The sequence below is a fragment of the Mixophyes fleayi genome, chromosome 3 (assembly GCF_038048845.1).
Source record: "Mixophyes fleayi isolate aMixFle1 chromosome 3, aMixFle1.hap1, whole genome shotgun sequence".
NCBI classification, from domain to species: domain Eukaryota; kingdom Metazoa; phylum Chordata; class Amphibia; order Anura; family Limnodynastidae; genus Mixophyes; species Mixophyes fleayi.
Window position 1 is genome coordinate 158,273,265 of NC_134404.1, and position 18,542 is coordinate 158,291,806.

Here is an 18,542-nt window from a genome sequence, read left to right on the forward strand (position 1 = left end):
AGCGGAGGTGATTGCAGCTTGAGCAGTTTAGTGAAGCCAGTTTCTTTAGACTGGATGACATATAGAACATTGCCTTCACTGCATATACTATTCTATATCCTGTTTTTGGCTAGAATATGCATTATTGACAAAACAAAATAACTTGAGAGAGCTCAAATCTTTCCAACTAAAAATGAAACATTTACTAACCACACTAATGCACCCTCACAACTGTCCAAGTCTCCATTCTGAGACACACGTTTCAGCAGTGCCCTTGTTCAATTAGAATTTAAGATCTCTCATGAACAGGGCCCAACCTACCCTTTGTTTTCTTGTTTGCGTTATTGATATAGTTGTACTGAAAAACGGCTGAAAGAAATAAAATAAATAAATAATATATATATATATATATGTGTGTGTGTTTTATCAGCCGAAGTGCTCCAGTTAGACAGGAAAAGTGTGTTCCCCATGCACTGCAAATGTGTCAGCATGTAGTGGTTTTATGCTATGAGCGCTAGCACTTTCTAGCTTGAAAAGTGCTGTCATTGGAAGTGCCAGTGTTACACTTCCTACAAGAGAATAACATGGCTATCCACATTTTTCCCTCTAATTTTTATGTATTAACACATTGTTTCCAGTATCTGTGATGTGTTCTGGCTTAATAATGATGAGGAAATCTGCCTACCAGTTGTCCATCCTCCAGCATGTCTTCTTGTGGAGTATCAGAGTACAGTGAGCAATTTCAGACAGATTTTCCCAGTCAACAGAGGTTCTTTCATTCAAAAAAAATATAGAGCTTTCCTATGTTCACATCTACAAAGGATATTTTTAAGATTTAATTCCAGATTATAAATAACTAACTTTAACTGAAATATATCCTATAAATGTTAGATCTGAGTAGCAGGTTGTTAGTAATAACTTACCTGTCACTCAGAATAAATATTGGTGACACATTCAGGCCTTTAGAAATAATAGTGTTCCCACATGCCTGATAAAATCATATGCCAGTCACTTGTTAAGTAACGTGAGCTTCTCACAACCTTGTCTATGGGAGTATCCATACAGTCAAGGTGTGACTGATGCCAGGGTGAGGCCAGGGTGCTGTCATTCTCTGTCCAGGTGCTCCTCCCTCCTCTCCCGGCCATGGAGGAGGGCTGGACCCGGCTGGTGACGTCAGCGGTGGCTGTGCTCCGGTACTGGGCGGTGAGGGTGAGCTGGAACTGCAGGGCTGAGCAGTCCTCCGGGGGTCAGAGAGTAAACCAGGTCCCTGTCTGTATCTGGGTGTACCCGGCTCGGTGATCTTGCGGCGCTGCAGGAAGAGTTTAGGGTGAGTGAGTGCTCTCTGGCACGGGAGGCCGGGTAAGCCCGGTTGTATGGACTAGTGATCTTTGCTCTATCTCTGCTCCCTGTGTAGCATTCATGTTATCTGCTGTAGGGATTTCCTATGGAGCTGCTGCAGTGACACATCCTTATGTGCTCATCTCCCCCACCATCCACTTGATGTGCCCCACTTTTGTCTAGTTTAGTAGTTTAATGTTTATTTTGTTCAGTGACCACAGCTCTCTGTCAGCCCCCCCTCCTCACTCAGAGTCCCATTCTCCACCCCTTTCTGATCCTGGATGTACCTCTCTTCCTGGATCATATTTTCCTGCTCTATGGAATCACAATGAAACTTTAGTTTATTCATGTTCCCCATTATTAATATTATCCTTAGTGTAACTCTTCCTCAACATAATTGTATCTGTATCTCGCTGTTGAGACGTAGAATGTACATGTTCGTTTATTCTAATTACTTCGTGTACAGAATGAATTACCTTCATGTTAGAATCAATTATTCTTTTTTCTTTGATAAATATTACCAGTAACAGAGACCATTGCTTAATGCATTGATATTGGTGGCCATAAAATACTTGTCACCTGTTGAGTGCCCTCTCTTTTTAGTTATTTGCAATATTTCCTTTTCAAAAGAACATAGTAAATATAAATCATTGACTAAAGATGATTTGTAAACTTTTTAGTAGAGTACAAGGGTGACAGTTGATGTAATTTATTCTACAGTCCTACATTAATTAACAGACAACAGGAGCAGTACTAGTAAAGAAAAAATCCCCCCCAACAGCTAATTATGCATAGTAGAATTGCTGATGTCTCAGATAGTTTTGTTAGGTACATTTTACAGGTAGCATCTCTTTATGCTGCTGTTTGCAACTTTGTAAGTCGCAAGTGAAGTGAGATATAAGCTTTTGAATTCCAGTGTGGCTTAATGTGCCTCCCCCCCAAACACACTTGGCACTGTATATTCAGAGAATAGATTGACACGCACTAAAAGGATATGCGGTTAATATTAAAAAGGGGGCCTTTATGGTCATTGCCCAGTAAAAATAAGTAATTTGAATTTCTTTGCCTTGTCCTGGCAATAAAAAGTTGGGAATTTCAAACAAACAAAAAGCAATATTTCTATAACATCAGTCGGGAAGTAATCTTAGGCAAGAAGGTCACAATTCTATTCATATTCTTAAGTGATAACATGGCATATGTTAAGTATATTCTCCTGGTTGAGATAGTACTGTAGGACTATAATAGAGATAAAGAATACTGCACTTGGCATTTTTCCATTATTTTTTTTTATTTTCTATAACAATGCTACAAGTTACTGTGGTTGGTAGGATGACTTGTTGTCATACACGTTTCAGCAGTTATAATGCTATGGTATACAATTCTGAGCAAAAAAGCTACATGACCTAAATGATTACATGTTCTCTGTAAAGTGCTGTGTAATATGTAGGAGCTACATAAAAAGGTCAACACACACATTTCCTACTGTTTCTTGTACCATGGAAAAAAAAATGATGTTAAAGAAATAAATTGTCTCTTACTTGTGTTGCAGTTCTGTCCCAGTGTCTTGGGTTAAGACTATACAGACTTATTAATATCTATCTGCTGATAACTCCATGTTTCACATAGTAAGGGTCAGTACAAACCTATGCAGCTTAAGTGCTTTTTTTTCATGTTGAAAATGAGACCTGGTACAAAATAATAAACGTTTTCGTACACATCCTTGGTTGTGTTTACTGTACAAAAGTAACAAAACCTATTCAAAGTGCATTCTGACTTTGCAGTGAGTGTTTGCATAGCCCTGCCCTAATTACCAGTACTAGTTTTTATATTTCCATATTCAGTTCTACACTGAACAAATATCCTACAATAAGTAATGCTGGTCACTCACAAATTGGACCAAATTCTTCCATCCGGTGTATGTGCCGAGCAGATGCAAAGCTGTAACCTGTCTGATCTGACCTGTACAGGCCAATAGTGGTCATCTTCTGGTATTTATCAACATACCTGATAATCTGATCAGTATTGATTCAGGAATTGGAGTCTCTTTATGGCCAGCTACTTTCAGATGTTGGGCCAATTGCAGATAGTGCCAATAGTGCAGTGTCACTAAACTGTGCCCTGTTTCCACAATGTAGAGCACACATTCTGGTTTAAATGTTGTGTTCCTCTTGTGTAAAGACTCAGGTTCCAGCAATGTCTTTTCTGCACTTTTGGGTGCAATCTTATGAAAGAATCACAATTAATTTAAAAATAGAAACTGTAGTTTATCCTGTTTGTGCACACCTAGTAACCTCGCCTTAGTGAGATAAACTAGTAAGTATGTATTGTTACTGAAGAAGTGTGGTAACATATAGTGAGTTGGTACTCCTAGCATTCTATGATGGAGAGCTCTTACCATGTCTGGCAGCATTGCTGTGTTGTGGGGCACCAACAGGATAATTACTGCAGCAATATCAGGCACACCTATTGAACCCGTTGTCTTATTTGTAATCACCATAATTAACATATGTAGTACATTTGATTCAATAGTAGATTTTATATTTGGAATGTAAAGCTTTATTCGGCTACAGTGTAATATCTAGGTATACAGTTTAGTGTAATTACTTTAGCTCAGCAGAGTCTTTTGGAGTCGTAAAAATATGACCTCCAATTCCGTTAAAACTTGTTTGTTTTTGGTTAAATGCATGAATAACTCAAGTTGTTGGTTTACTTTTATGATGAAGATCAGCCTCTCTTCCCACACTGCCACATTTGAAATGTTTATAGTATTACACATGTGTATTTTATCACTGGTGTGTGAAACCTGTGTAATGGCGATGCTGATCATGTGTTGTCACATTTTATAATTTGTGATTCGATGACAAAGTGTTTGGTGTACAGGCGAATGTCTGCAATATAAAATGTACTAATTAAAAACAAACAAATTGCAATTAGTGGTAAAAGGGTGATATTTGGTATGTGGCAAGCTGCCATACCCTGGCGTTGTGCCATTACTTTTCTCTTGTTTAAGGTTGGGATAATTTTGAATATTATTTTCTTAATTTGTCAGAATATGTTCCTCACCCGTAATGGTTTGAATATGATCATTGACCAAAGACCCCTTTTGTCATTTTATAATGCATGTCTGTTTTCATTCTACTCTGCCCTCTGATATAGTATTTAAATAGTGTTGTGTTATATAATGTCTAGTTTTCCATGTAGAGTACACTATATCTACATGTATTTGACGTAGCAATGGACACACTGTGTCTTTCTCCACTTTTTCATGTTTCCTGTGCCTTGCTCATCACCAGGAGCTCTGGAATGTAATATATGTTTGTTCACATTTCCTGCATAAAAAAATATGGGAATATTTTCCATGTATACATTTAAACAAGGAGTATAAAATATAATAAGACCAAATTATATGCAATATTTGTAAAGTAGGTAAAATATGTTTTTAGTATCCTGTTGTCAATTTTCAGAGGTACAACGAAATAGCAAACATATAACCACATAATGTATGGGACTTTCCAACATGTGTTATGACCATTGAAATGTAAAGTCTGATATATTTGCTATACCTTTCAAGCAGTATCTTGATTACTTTCCTACGTGGGTCTGATCTGAGAAGAGCTTAAATTAACTGCTGGAATTCCTCTGCGGTGAACATTGATATAGGTATACAAGTCCCGCATTAGACATTCATATGTATTTGGTGTGGTTATTATTGAGACTCTGTTTGGCTATGCCTTTATCTAAATAAAATAACCGGGATTGATATGTCTAATGATTGGTTTTCTTTAAGAAGGATTATCCTGTTCACAATAACAAATAAGGAAGTTTATATATCAACTTTATCTTGGTTCACTTTTTCTATTATATGTTTTAATGAGTATTCTAAATAAAATTGGTTGTTAAACCTTGGGAACGTTGTATTTTGTTTAATTCGAGTCCTGGTTGAGCCATTTAAGGTTCCTTTTGCTTGTACTCTGTGTGTTTCCTGTTTCTTTGGTTGTATTATTCTTACTTGTGGATTGGCATTTCCAAATACGAGGAGCAGCGTGTCTGCAACTATCCTAGGACCTCTCTAGTGCGTCTGTGACGGCTTTATTTGTGGTTCTGATCTGCATGTTATGCACCACAATGTAGTCCTATAGTATATTGGCAGTCCTCATGTCATGGAGCAACTATGTCAGCTTAGTAATGCAAGGAAACTGTTATCTTCTCTGCCGGAAATGCATTCTGTTTATTGTAATTCCTGACTGTGTTGTAACATAGTTCCATATGTTGATGTTTTGACCATACTTTAACCAATTTTGCTCCCCTGGAGGCCATTAGCATCATCTAATATTCTTTCTTTCTCACCATCCTTGAGCAGATAGAGGTGCTAGTCTAACATCTTTACTTTTTAATACATTTTGTCCATGTCTCTTTCGCATCTGGTTTAGATATTTTTCCTTGCTTTGCATTGCATTTGCCATCACACCCTCCTGCTTTCTCAGCAGGGAAACCCATTGGTCCCTCTCGAATGTTTTCATGCAGATTGCAATCAGTAGGCATAATTTTTTGTGTACACTTTCCAATTTCATTCATGTCTCCCCTTTTCTGCTGGCTGTTTTTGCTAATTGAATCTTAATTTCTTGTTTTCTACTCCTGGTAAAACCTATGTGGTATTTCAACCATTCTGCAAAAGATCTTCAGTCTCAGTAAAGAATCACGGTATGTCTTTGTTGATAAATATCAAATGTAAAATAAATACATCCCATATTTATATGCTATGCTGTAGCACATGGAAATGCATACGATCTTAAGAAGCCTGCTTGTGTTTACAATGTTGCTGTTGAGATCACTGGCAATATTTCATATATGTTCGTTTGAGAGCTTTTCACTTGTCTTTATTATTATGCTATTATGACGTAAGTTGGGGTCAAACATTGCTTTTATACTGCTAATATCCTTTGGTTCACAAAGATCACTGCATTAAACTAATTTATGGAAAGTAGACTGGTGATAGGATAAGCAAAGTTCAAGCAGGATGACAGAGATTAGATTTTTTTTGTGTGTCAATGGAATTCTTTACTATAGGACTTTTAAGTCCACCATATTCCTAAAAGTACCCAAAGTTATTTTTTTAATGTAGACAAAGGAACCAATACTTTCCATGTTAAAGTATACATTTTGCAGAGAATGGACCACAGTGGTGCATGCATTTCTGTGTCAATGTACTAGGTATTATCTTTTTTTTTATCTTGATAGTGAGTTTATTTCAGTAGAGCTTGTTAGAGGAGATCAAACAATATGACCTCTGAAAACTATTATCTACACTAGATAATAAGCATGCAAGTAATATAGATTCTGTGTAAAAAGTCCTGCTAGTGTTTTACAAAACTACACATGAGACATACTTTATTTTAAATGTTTCCCCCCCCCCCCAATTAGATCACACATTTTTTTTTCTGTGTTTTATTATTTTTTTTGTGTGCACTGATGACTGCTACTTCACTATGTCTTAAGGTTTGAGGGGTATCCTGGATCGCTACCATGGTTCCTTGTACATAAGCGGTACTTACAGTATTGCCTAGATACCAGTGAAATGTTGGAATTTAATAATGACCTGCTGCATCGTTTCACTGGGGTGTGAACACGTACTGGATTCGCTCTATTTTCTCAGTGTTACCTGTAATAGCAGGCTGGGATTAGAACCAATTTGTAGCTTTAGAAAGGCTAATAGATGGTCCTGTGTATAAATCGGAGCATTGACATCTTTAATATGCAGAACTGCAAGACTGATAAAGGTCGTGCAGCAAAACACAGGCGTGAAACAAAGGTCACATGTCAAATTTGCTTCTTAGGCTTTTGTAATACTGTTTCCTTACATACAGCAAGTAAGTTGTTGCAGCAAATAGATCTGTTCTTAATTGTAAGGTAGACAGCATATTAAAAATAGAAAATAATGATCAAAGTTACATATTTTAAGACGATGTGCAATTTTCCCATTAAATCGTGAAAGATTTTTGTATCCCTGATTCTGTTCTTTTTCATACATTGCAACGTCAACCAAAATTTCCAGACGGACACCTTAGTTCATCTTGCTCATCTTGTTTTGTCCAGCTCATGCCTCAGGAGGAGAGCAGGTGCTATTGTAAATGCAGACCTTTGGGTATTGTTTTTGCTTCGTGCTCTTCCTGAAATGTCAATAAACAAAACATAGAAGAACAACCTACCACATGCAACTTAATCCTTCACCTGGTCTCTCCATTGTGGAGAACTTTATATCAGGTTGGCATATACAGCATGCATACCTCTGTCTGTTTACTCTATTCATGATTGAAACAGAGAGGATAACAGTGGCTCTTAATGAATAAAACATTGACATTTATTTCTTTAGATCAGGCAGAACAATCATTTGTGCACCACACATGCTATGATGTCAGGCCAGCTTGCTTCAAAACTACCAGATGTCCCAACCAGATAGTAGTGTATGTTTTAAGCGTGAAGAAGTTTGGGTTGGCGCTTGTTTCAGCAGTAAACATCCACACGTCACTAATAGAAGCACAAGAATCCCTTCCTTGGACCTGTTGATATGAAGAGTTACTAAACTCTCTTACTGCTGCCTGTAACAGGCAGAAGTGTGACAGTGATCAGCATTCATTGGAAATCTGACTATTAAGCTGAATGGGCTGCAACAGGTTTAGGCATTTGGTTCTAGGGATGTACATGTTCTGCCTTTATGTCAATCTAATTTTTAATCAAACATATCTGCCCAATGTTTACTCTATTCATTCATTTATTTTCTTTTTTAAATTGCTTCTTGTTGACATGTCTGTGTTTTTGTTCCTGTGTTTGCCCCATAGATCTTTTCAGACACATACTATATTTTTGTCCATGGTAACTTTGCTCCATTAGTAATCGTAGAGGACTTTAATTGCTGTTATGGTCTCATGCTTTATGGGAAGTCTTCATCTAGACTAAGTTCTCCTGCTCTACCTCAGTAGACCTCTGAGCTCTTGAGGAAGTCTCTTCTGTTCCCCACCTTGACTATTTTTAATTTTACTATTACTCTTTTTCTGTAGGTAAACTAAATATAAGACTAAGGACTTTTCCAGTCATAGACCATTAGAAGTTACATTTAGATGGAAATACACCAGAGCCACACACAGTTTAGGATTTGTAGAAATGCCAAAAGTTTAATTTGTTTTAGTTTGTATCTTAAGTTGAAGGAGTCTAAATGATAAAACTTAAGTGTAATTTTAGTCCATGGAAGTGATGACTCTGACTCAATCTCCTACCTGTGTAAACTACATGGTTTCAGTTGGCCAAACCATATGCGTTTGGCCAAATCTTAATTTATTTATTTTTAAAACAGGATTGTGCAAACCCTTCTTAAATCCTCGATTTGTCGCATCCCTGCTTTCATGTTTAGCTTTAACGTTTAAGATTGTGAAGGCCTAGTAATTTGTTCTTTAATGCCTCTATACTGTCCACTGTCTTTCTGACCACAACCTAGATTCGCTATAATTAAATGTGGTATAGTTGTGCCAGGCGCCGTCCCTGCACTCCTGGTTGCTTAGCAACCAGATGCATAAACTCCGGCCGCCCGGCGGCTCCTACTGGGTGTGCGCATCATTGCCGCCGCCATTTCCAATACCTCCGCTTCTATTTGAGGAAGAATCTGGCACCATTGGGGTGCCAGAGTATTAAGTCTCCTAGCTCCAGGCGTTTATGTGCTGCATTTATCTTCGGTCTGACTTCCTGGTTCTGGACTTCGCTACTCTTGGCTTGGCTACTTGGATTCTCCCTTTGGCTCTTCAATCTTGCTCCGGTGTTTGATCTCAGCCTGCCTGACTTCTTTTGGAACCTCCTTGTGTACTGCGCTGACCGCATGGCTAGACCTCGGCACTCCTGACCATCCGATCACCTTTACCTATCGCGTTGATTACCCTACTGGAGAACTGCGGCCTGCGCGTCTCTTGCAGCTAAATACAAATCCCTTTGCAAGAGTCCCTGGTGAAGACCCAAAGCGCGTTAGACTTCGCGCCTCCAGATAGGGTAGTGCCAAAATCAGCAGATAGCTCCTGAAAGCTGACAGGTTGTTTTATGGTGTTTATTCACAGGAAATATATTTAACTTATAAGATAGGCCCAGAGAGCTCTTGATACACATCTTTGCTATTTAATTACTGAGTATTATATATTTGGTTTAAAAAAAATATGGCAATATGGTTCCCTGGAATACGAATTGTTTGTAAATAAACAGGCTCTCCCTTGACAGCCATTTGAAGGAGCATGCGGCAGAACATTTATTGCCCATTTCCCTTTGCTATCAAGCATTTTTAGACTCTTCCCAGATATTCATGACTTGTGAAAACATTGGTTGAAGACCAACCATCTTGGTCTCTTACCCTATTTGGTATGGTGGATTTTATGTTCTTTGCTTTGCTGATCCAACAAATGCATTTGACATTTTCTTTTCCATATGAATTTCTGCCCCTAGCTAGTAAAACCATGAGGATTACTTTGGAAAACTTAGCCCCTTTGATAATTCTTGTTTCAGCTGACCTCAGTTAGTTCGTAGCATTCTATTCTTCCACGTAATGGCTCTCTCTTTATTGCATTGTAACAATGAATTTTTTTTGGAAGATTATTTTTTAATCCCTAAATTATTTTTCTTTAGTCAATGTGGATTGCTGTCTGGTTATTCAGGTTGATTCCGATCTTTTATGGTTTCTGTGGGGTGAATCTAGCTATGGTACACTTGATGTCCTTATATAGCTGATGGGTTGGATTGCTATGAAATGTGTATTCTTTTACAGCTGAGCAACTGATCACAGTTATATAAGACTGGCTATTATCATGCCCTGGTATCATAGCAAAATACATAAAGTCATTCAGATGTGATTTGCTCTTACGAGCAGCTTGGCAATTTCAAAACTTAAGAGGCATTCACGCTTTCCATTTTTAAGGTGAGTCAATGCATCATCTGGGCAATTAGCTCTCCTCTAAGCCTATTTTGGTCCAGTCCTATGTTAACACTTTCTTCAGATTCTGAGATACCAGCCTTATTAATTTAGGGACTATAGTGTACATTTCTAAAAGCTAATTGTTGGTCTCTCTTCTTATTAAATTATATATTTGACTATTCCTAATAGCATGCATAGTAGCCATAGCTCATTTTGGACAACAAGGATGACCTATCAAAAAACACTCATTAAGGGGCATATTCAATTCTTGGCGTTAAAGCCAAAAATCTTGTGGCGCGCGCACTATTACCGTTATTACAGTAATAGTGCACGTAAATACCGTTATTACGGTAGTTTTCTTGTTGGATTTCAGCTCGCAGCTCCCTGAGCCGCTAGCTGAAATCCAGCTTACTATTACTAACTTACTAGTAATAACGGTAATAGTTTTAACGCCACGGAAAACGCTAAGAATTGAATATGCCCCTAAGAGTCAATACATAGAAAATAATTTTTATCTAGAGTACTATGATTTGCCAACTTCATGGTAGACAGCTTCGCTGACTCTGTCAGGCTACACAATATATATAATTTTCCATAATTTAAAGTATGAACATGGAAATAATTGCAGACAAATCTCCAAGGGATAAATGTATCAAAATATAATATATACACTTGGTTTAGCTATAATTTTTCCTGATTGCATATGGTTAATATTGATATTCATAAAGAATACTAAAGAATACTACAGGTGCTCCCTGTAATATTTAACTATATCCATAAATAGAATAGAGTTTGCCAGGACAAATTCCAAAATGTGTGATTAGTTTGGAATAATCATCCTGTTTTTAATTGTGGTCACATGATGATTAGGATTTCTATCCCGCCTGCTCAGAGCCAATTGTATTAGATTTTGAACATGCATGTTGATGCTTCAATATGGTACCAAATTGCTTGTAGGTAATCAGATTGGTGTATGACCAGAGTAAGGGTAGGTACAGGTGGCGAATGCAACATACATGGCAAAGAATAGGTATCATTGAATCTTAGTTAAAAAGGTGGAATGCAGTAGGAACTACACATGACTCTTCATATTAAACACTGGGCCAACTAAGGAAAACTGTACATGTTGCTTCCATAGTGGATCTAGCATTGACTGAATTTCCATGTGTACAATGAGCACTGCATTCACTACATATGTTTTGGCTCTGTATGAAACTCTCCTATTATAACAGGTTTCAGATGTGTGAGAATATTTTCTTCTGTTCTATTGGCATATGTGTTTTCAATGCATATTCCTGGTCCTTTGGAGGAACATTTGTGAGGATATGAGGAACTACACTCTGGTAGTTTCATGTGTAATGTTTTGTGGTTGGTAGTGCTGTACAACAAGAAACAGACAATCTGTGTAATCATCTGGTCATAAAGAGGAGGAGCTGGATTGCACTACATAAGATTGCTTGTTATTCATGCGAACTGTCCAGCCACATTGTACTACAAACCCTTCATTGTGTTTTGGGAGATAAATACTATTCTGCCTAAAGGCAGATAGAATTTCAGTGTAATCTTTAAAACAATCATTTTTAGAGTAAAAGAAAAGTCACTAGCTAGAGTGCATAGGTCATGTCAGAGAAGATTTAGATCTCGCACTTAAAACATTTATTTTAAGAACATAATAAAATAGTCTTTCCTTGGTCAGAAAGTGATATTGAAGCCCCCCCTCTCCCCACAACAGAGGCACTGGAATTAACATTGGTCTATATATAAAACTTTTAGTACCTTGAGTCATTTTCAACAGTATTTAAAATAACCAATACAGCATCCACTGTGTTTAGTTCCAGATATGTTTATGTAATTTTAGTTAATTATAATGGTCAATCAGTATCCCCCTTCTGCCATTACCTGTCCAATCTTGCTGTCTCCCATATGTAAAATGTGATGATGGGTATGATACTAATCTAGTTTATTTACAGTAGTCCTGGGTTCTTACTTTCGATGCAAAACATGGTTTGCGAAGCCGTTAAAGAATAACTTAATCCAAATTTAACTACCCTGCCCCCCTTCCCCCAAGAAGGCTCCAACAATCTAATGCTGAAGTCCTTTCTTAAGCGTGCTTCTTTCAAACCTGTGTAGCCTTTGGAGAGACCTGCCGGGTCAGAGGATTGTGACACCAAGGTCCTTGGTTACAAGCATGCACTGTGCCAGGATGTTTGAATGCAGACCCTCCGCCCATGTGGTGTGGTTAATCACCTGAGTCTGTGATAGCTGGATTAATGGTAGACCCTGGGTGAGCAGCCACAATACCTGCTGTAACACAAGAATTGTTACAGCCAGACAAGTAATTGTATGCAGAGTGGTGCTTACAATAATAGCTATTTAATATTTACATTTTGTCTGAAGTTTACTTTTCTTTAATAAACCATTTATATTCAAATATGATACTAATAAATGTGTCCCTATTTGGGAAGGTTCTAGATACTAATTGTAGTTCTACATACACACACGTGTTGCCTTTTTATTTTGCCACCTTCACTTCCTAGCTTAAAGGGACTATAATTGTACCTAGCACAGAGCAATCTCTATACTGTAGATCGTTTTGTTATACCTCTGGGCAGGCTATGAGCCATACCCTGAAGCCAATGATGCTTCATGAGCTACTGTATAGCCCCTGTGATAGGATTATTATGCCTCAAAAAGACTGACAAGCAAATGCTGGAAGAAGATACAGGGATCATGGGGAATAAAAGAGCAAGCATACCAGCACAGTCATAGAAATGATGGCAACTAGAATATTTTATACATTCATCCCTAATGATTTCATTATGCAAATAGAAAGTGCAAATTTAAAATACAGATTTTGAATCCCCTTAACAAATTAGCATTAAAGTGTCTTTATTCCATTGTGATTCATAATCTTTATGACACCGTCTATGCTAAAATGCCAATTCTGTACACCTATATAAATGTGAAACTTCCACAATAAAATCTTCAAATGTATTTCTGATCACGACAAAGCTCTGTACGTTTCTTGTAATTACAGTGGGAATGGAAGAGACCGTAAAACACTGTTGCGCTGGACAAAGCCAAGCATTTAAGACTGTAATTATGAGGCATTGAAAAGAGGTTTATTGTTATCTTGGAAATGTACGGGATGTTTAAGTGTGTGTTTCTGTCTAAACTATAATTGTTTTCCGTTTTCACTGTGAGTAATCTTGGCTATTCCCTTCCGATGCACGTTTATAGGATGAAAGGTCAACAATTAGGAGTAGTAGTAAAATAAGATCACGTCTGCATTTGTATTAGTACTTTCCTATAACAGGTTATGTGATCAATATCTGTGTTTTTAAGAGACTGATTTAATTTTTTTCATTTTTTTTGTTTTTACTTATGCAACATTTAAAAAAAATTCTTGTCACTATTTTACTATATATGTACATATAAAACACATGTGGTGTTAATATACTGTATGTTTAATAATCACATTTAATATCTGTATACACAGTGAATTCAACTTGCATTTCTGTGTGCCATTTAAAAGCACTCAGCCTAAATTCTTATGCTTTAACATGATTAAGAATTTCCTTGGTGACTTCTAATATCGATATAATTAGCAGTAGGGTGTGTATTGTCTACTATGCCAACTATTTCTATCACTTTAGTTGAGAATGTGGACTTCTTGCTCATACAAGTCTACACGGTGACAACAAACAGGATTGCAGACATCCACAAGTAGGCCCAATGTTGGCAAGCATGCAGAATCTGAGTTTGTAGGAGGGGATTGTGGAAAAAGGCAGGATATTCATCTATTGGCATGTGAATTACAGTGTATAGTAAATCCATTTAGCCCCAGAGTCGGTTACCTACTAGCACTAATAAGCATGCTTTTACTGAAGTTTTTTTTAACACAAGTAAAAACATGCAAAGTGTCCGGGCTCCAATGACCTTTATACCAATTCAGCTTGTGCCTGCATTCTTTTGGACGTTGTCTGCTCCATTTACTTGCTTTGTTAATGCCAGTGAGTAAATGACCTAACACAGGTGCAGCAATGTAAGTAAGCTGCTGAAAAGACAACTTTTGAAAATTCCAGTCAGTTGTTGAGTTACTGCAGTTTAACTTTTTTTGTTACTAGCTTATTGATATGATATTGTGGATAATAACTAATAATATAAATTTAAGCAGCAAAACTTGACTGCTAATGTTGCTGTAAACCTGAGACTGCTGTTCTAAGTCACTTGTTGAATGTCAGATTAATGGTCTGCCAGGCTCTGTGCAGCTTTCACGAAATCCCATCCTTAATTTCTTTCCCATTTAAATAAAACACACTACTTCTGTGACATAGTTTCCCTAAATGTACCCGGATTTGCAGAGAGGAATGTGCAGAATTTCAGGCAGAGACAATCCCCCCACTCGACTCTTGTTTGTCTGCCACTGGGGATTTTTGTTTGCAATTTGCATTCATTTTCTGTCTTCTCCCACACAAACCTTCTCAAGCTCATTAGAACATGTTACTGGCTCACACTGGGTATGGCACAGGCAGTTTAGTAATTCATGCAGGCAGAAATACAGTAAGCCTTGTGCCTCTTGAGTATTTTAGAGGTTGTGCCTGTTCCTGCCAGAAAAGCACTGTGTTCTGAGGCTCCCACAGTGACGCCTGACTTTCCCAGGGAAACACTATTTCCCTGTCACATGAGCAATTCATTCAAGTCATTTCAAATAGTGAAAGACGGACACTTACACATCATTTATGGTATAAAAACCCTTACATCAGCAGGCTTTCTAACACATGCTAACATAATACATAATCACCATTGAAAGGTGTACACCATTAATCCTAAAGTACAACAGAAAGTGGCAATTTAGGAAGGGATCATCTTTGTGAGCGAATGCATTGATAGTTTGGTAAAAAATTCAGCTGCTGATATTAATTCTAAAAAAAAGCCTGTGAGGCTGTGTCTAAAACTGTATAAAAAGAGACCCTTGTACACTGAAATATTTCATTCTAATGTTCCATCTGACCTGACCACTGATACCTTTAATCAGTGGAACTGTCCTTGTCAGGACACTTGAGCGAAATAAACATCACTCTTTGCTTCAAGACCCTGCTTGACAACTTCTTCAATATTGCTGTAATCCTGTGACCTACAGATTAGACCCTATATCTAATCCGTCCTCCGGCTGTTCTGAAGCTTTTACCCAGCTCCTAGTACCACTGCTCTGCCCGCTACCCTGCAGCTCTGGCCAGTATTATAGGCCAGGGGGGATCCATCTACGCACCCTGATCCACAGTAAGCGGTCAGGGGTACCAGCCAAGTGTACTAGCACGGGAGTACTCTAGCAGCGACAGTTACCCAGAAGGAATGTGGTTCTGGATGCCATAAAGGAGTCCAGTGGTGGCAGCAGGCTCCTCCTACTGCGACAGGAGGGGTGTATTCGGAATAACGAAAGGGAAATTAAGCCCAGCTGGTTCCCAGAAACAACAGACAGGGTGGCATAGGCGGTCCATCCTGTCACAAATCCTAACTGTCTTTTCATAAATAATTACATATAAAATCAGACCAGGCTGTTGGCAAGGAGATCATGCATGTATAATGCTGTTGCTTATTTGTGCTTTAATAACTTTTGAATGTGATATACATGCATTTTATTTAGCTACACGGTTTTTCAAAATTGACTTTTTAAATAGTGGTATTGTTTAGTCTCCCAGAATGCTTATCTTGAGCATACGATGCATTCACATTACTGTAATAATGAAATTGCCCAGCACAGGTACCAATTAGATTTTGCTTTTAACAATATTGCATTTTACAGTTATCACCTATTATAGCTCCTTATTCCGCCAGTTACTCCAGTGTAGTTGTGCTTTCATTGGCACATTTCTTTTAAAAATGTAAGAATGTCTGTCTGATTTAATCTAGTAATAATGTTTGATGAAAGAATCTCTCAGTGGCAGCACCATTGTTTCATTTGGCAAGATGACTAATGGGAATTATATGGGTGCATAGGTAATTGCAGAAAAGGTGCTGTAACGCATAGCAATTATTCAGATCTTTGCTCTCATTTTCTAAGTTATACTGAATAAAAAGGAAGGTCAAATCTGACTGACTGGTTTGCAGCAACTTTTTGGTAACACTTCAACACCAGTATTCATAAAGGTCTTTTATAGAATGTCCTTTTGTGTCATTTCTGCATTTCATTTGTCTTTGACTTAAATAGGATAACATTTCCCTAATATACAATGGTTTGTTTCTTTAAAGTAGACGTGGTTATTCATATGTTCTTGGTGAATAGAGTTTACTGTGTGAAAACAAACTAGTAATAACGACACCTTGAATCTGGCTGCTAATCGTAGTGTTCCACGTTTCTTAGTAGATGACGATGTGATTATTTTATTGCTGATAATTTATCCTGTGACAGGCAGTGATGAGAGCCCTGACAAGAACATATACTGATCTTTGACTGGTTCCTATGTATGCTTATTGCGGTATTTGCTATATGTCTGGTAAGAGAAGTCTGAATAATGCTTCTGTGGGACAGTGTTTAATGGATAACATACATACACCCTGTAAATGTTTAAAGGATTAGTATAATACAGTGCTAATAGTATAGACTGCGTGGGTATGTAGTTAAGCCGACTAAATGGACCCATTTGTCTTAGTCTGACATCATTTGTCTCTTTTGCAATTCCATCCAGTGACTTGGGATAAGTCAATGTGGCTGGCACTGGGAGGCTTGGAGCATGGATAACAGTCTATTCTGTCTGTAGACTTTTTAATAGATTCTACATTAATCTCTTTACCCACGAAGCCCACTGGCATAGCCCCATATCTGCTAAGAACAGTTCCAGATCTGCACAACATCAATTTTTTTCTGTTTGTATTCAAAAATCTCCAAGCTATTAAGCCTAAACATTAATTGGTGAAAGGCCAGTGGGTACATGAAAACCACATGGTTCTGTTAATTGGATGGGTTCCCGGGGGTCAGGGTTAAAAAAGTTAATTTCCATTAAATTTACTTTTAAGAAGAAGGTTATAATCAAAACAAAAAAAAATGCACTGGGGGTAAATGTATTAAGGAGCGATTTTTGCAAATCCAACGATATGCGGCAACTTTCACAGCCAAATTTTAAAGCGGCAGTGTGTTTAAAGGCACATCTGGAATCTACCTAATATCCTGATAAACAGTGCTTATCAAGGGTTGTGCATGAACTATCCTGTCTCCTGCAAAGATGTTTGCACTTTCTTCCTCATTCTAGTCCAGTTTGATTACACTTTTAGTTACTCTTACTGAGACATTCAAGTCATGTGAAAGAAGCGTGAAGCAAGTAAGGTGAACAATGACCATGGTTTGGCAAGACGACAGATGTAAGCCAGCCAACACAGGGCATGGAGAATAAGAGTGGGCTCTGTTTAGTATACGTAATAGTATTTCAGCATATGTTTGTATACCCTCTGAAGAAAACAGTAGGACATTTGTGTTGTATTAGGCCCCACACCTTCATTTTCTAATACATTCATCCCCAAATCTGTACTTTTTACTTGTAGTCAAGTTTTAGTAGTTGTGATAGCACATCCAGACATGAAAGTCTGTATATAATACAAAGTTTATTTATAGACACTTAGTTTAGTATGTAGAAAGCAAATGGGGATACAAGAAAATAACACTGGCTAATAAATCTTGAATGTTAGTTATAAATTACAGTATGTAGAAGGGAGGGGAGGAATGAAGTTACTAGAGTACTATTACGTTTGGTTCCAAAAAGTCCCTTCCTAACCATTAATCACAATTGACAGAAGAAATCATTATTAATGTAAATAAAGGAGAAGTTAGGATTTGTTTCTCTATTAACAAGGGATGTGTCAGTGATCAAGTCTTTTGGGACCCAATGATCATAGGCATAGAAACACAAAGAAATGTTTCTATCATGGATTTGTTCTTGTCTAAGCCTGTGTTTGTTATGTACTAATGAGACATGATGGTTAATGGGGTGTCTCAGCTTCACCCTCCTCCCCACTTTTTTTTCTTTTTTTTAGCCAATATTTAATAAATATTTGTACAGTGCAGAATGTAATATTAAGTCATAACATCACATAATAAAATTTCATATGTGAAGGTATGATTTAATGTTACATTCTGTGTTGTGCTGTGTTTTTTCTAAATGTGTACTTAAAAAGGTATTTTATTTTACAAATTATACAATTTCATACACTACTGCTTTTGCAAAATAAGAGAGAGAAAAGTAGGTTACACGGTACTTGTGAAACTGTAATTTATAGTTATAATATCAGC

At 37.5% G+C, this 18,542-nt stretch overlaps 1 protein-coding gene across 8 annotated transcripts in view; it reads left to right on the forward strand.

Annotated features, from left to right (window-relative positions):
- Nucleotides 1-1,145: 1,145 nt before the first annotated feature.
- Nucleotides 1,146-18,542, forward strand: part of MYO6 (myosin VI) — a 205,516-nt gene continuing 188,119 nt past the window's right edge. For 6 of the 8 annotated variants that reach the window (XM_075202655.1, XM_075202656.1, XM_075202657.1 and 3 more), the window contains exon 1: nt 1,146-1,306. The gene's annotated coding sequence lies outside the window, so the exon portion shown is untranslated. The remainder of the gene's footprint in view (nt 1,307-18,542) is intronic. The other 2 variants (XM_075202662.1, XM_075202663.1) reach the window with 1 other exon arrangement.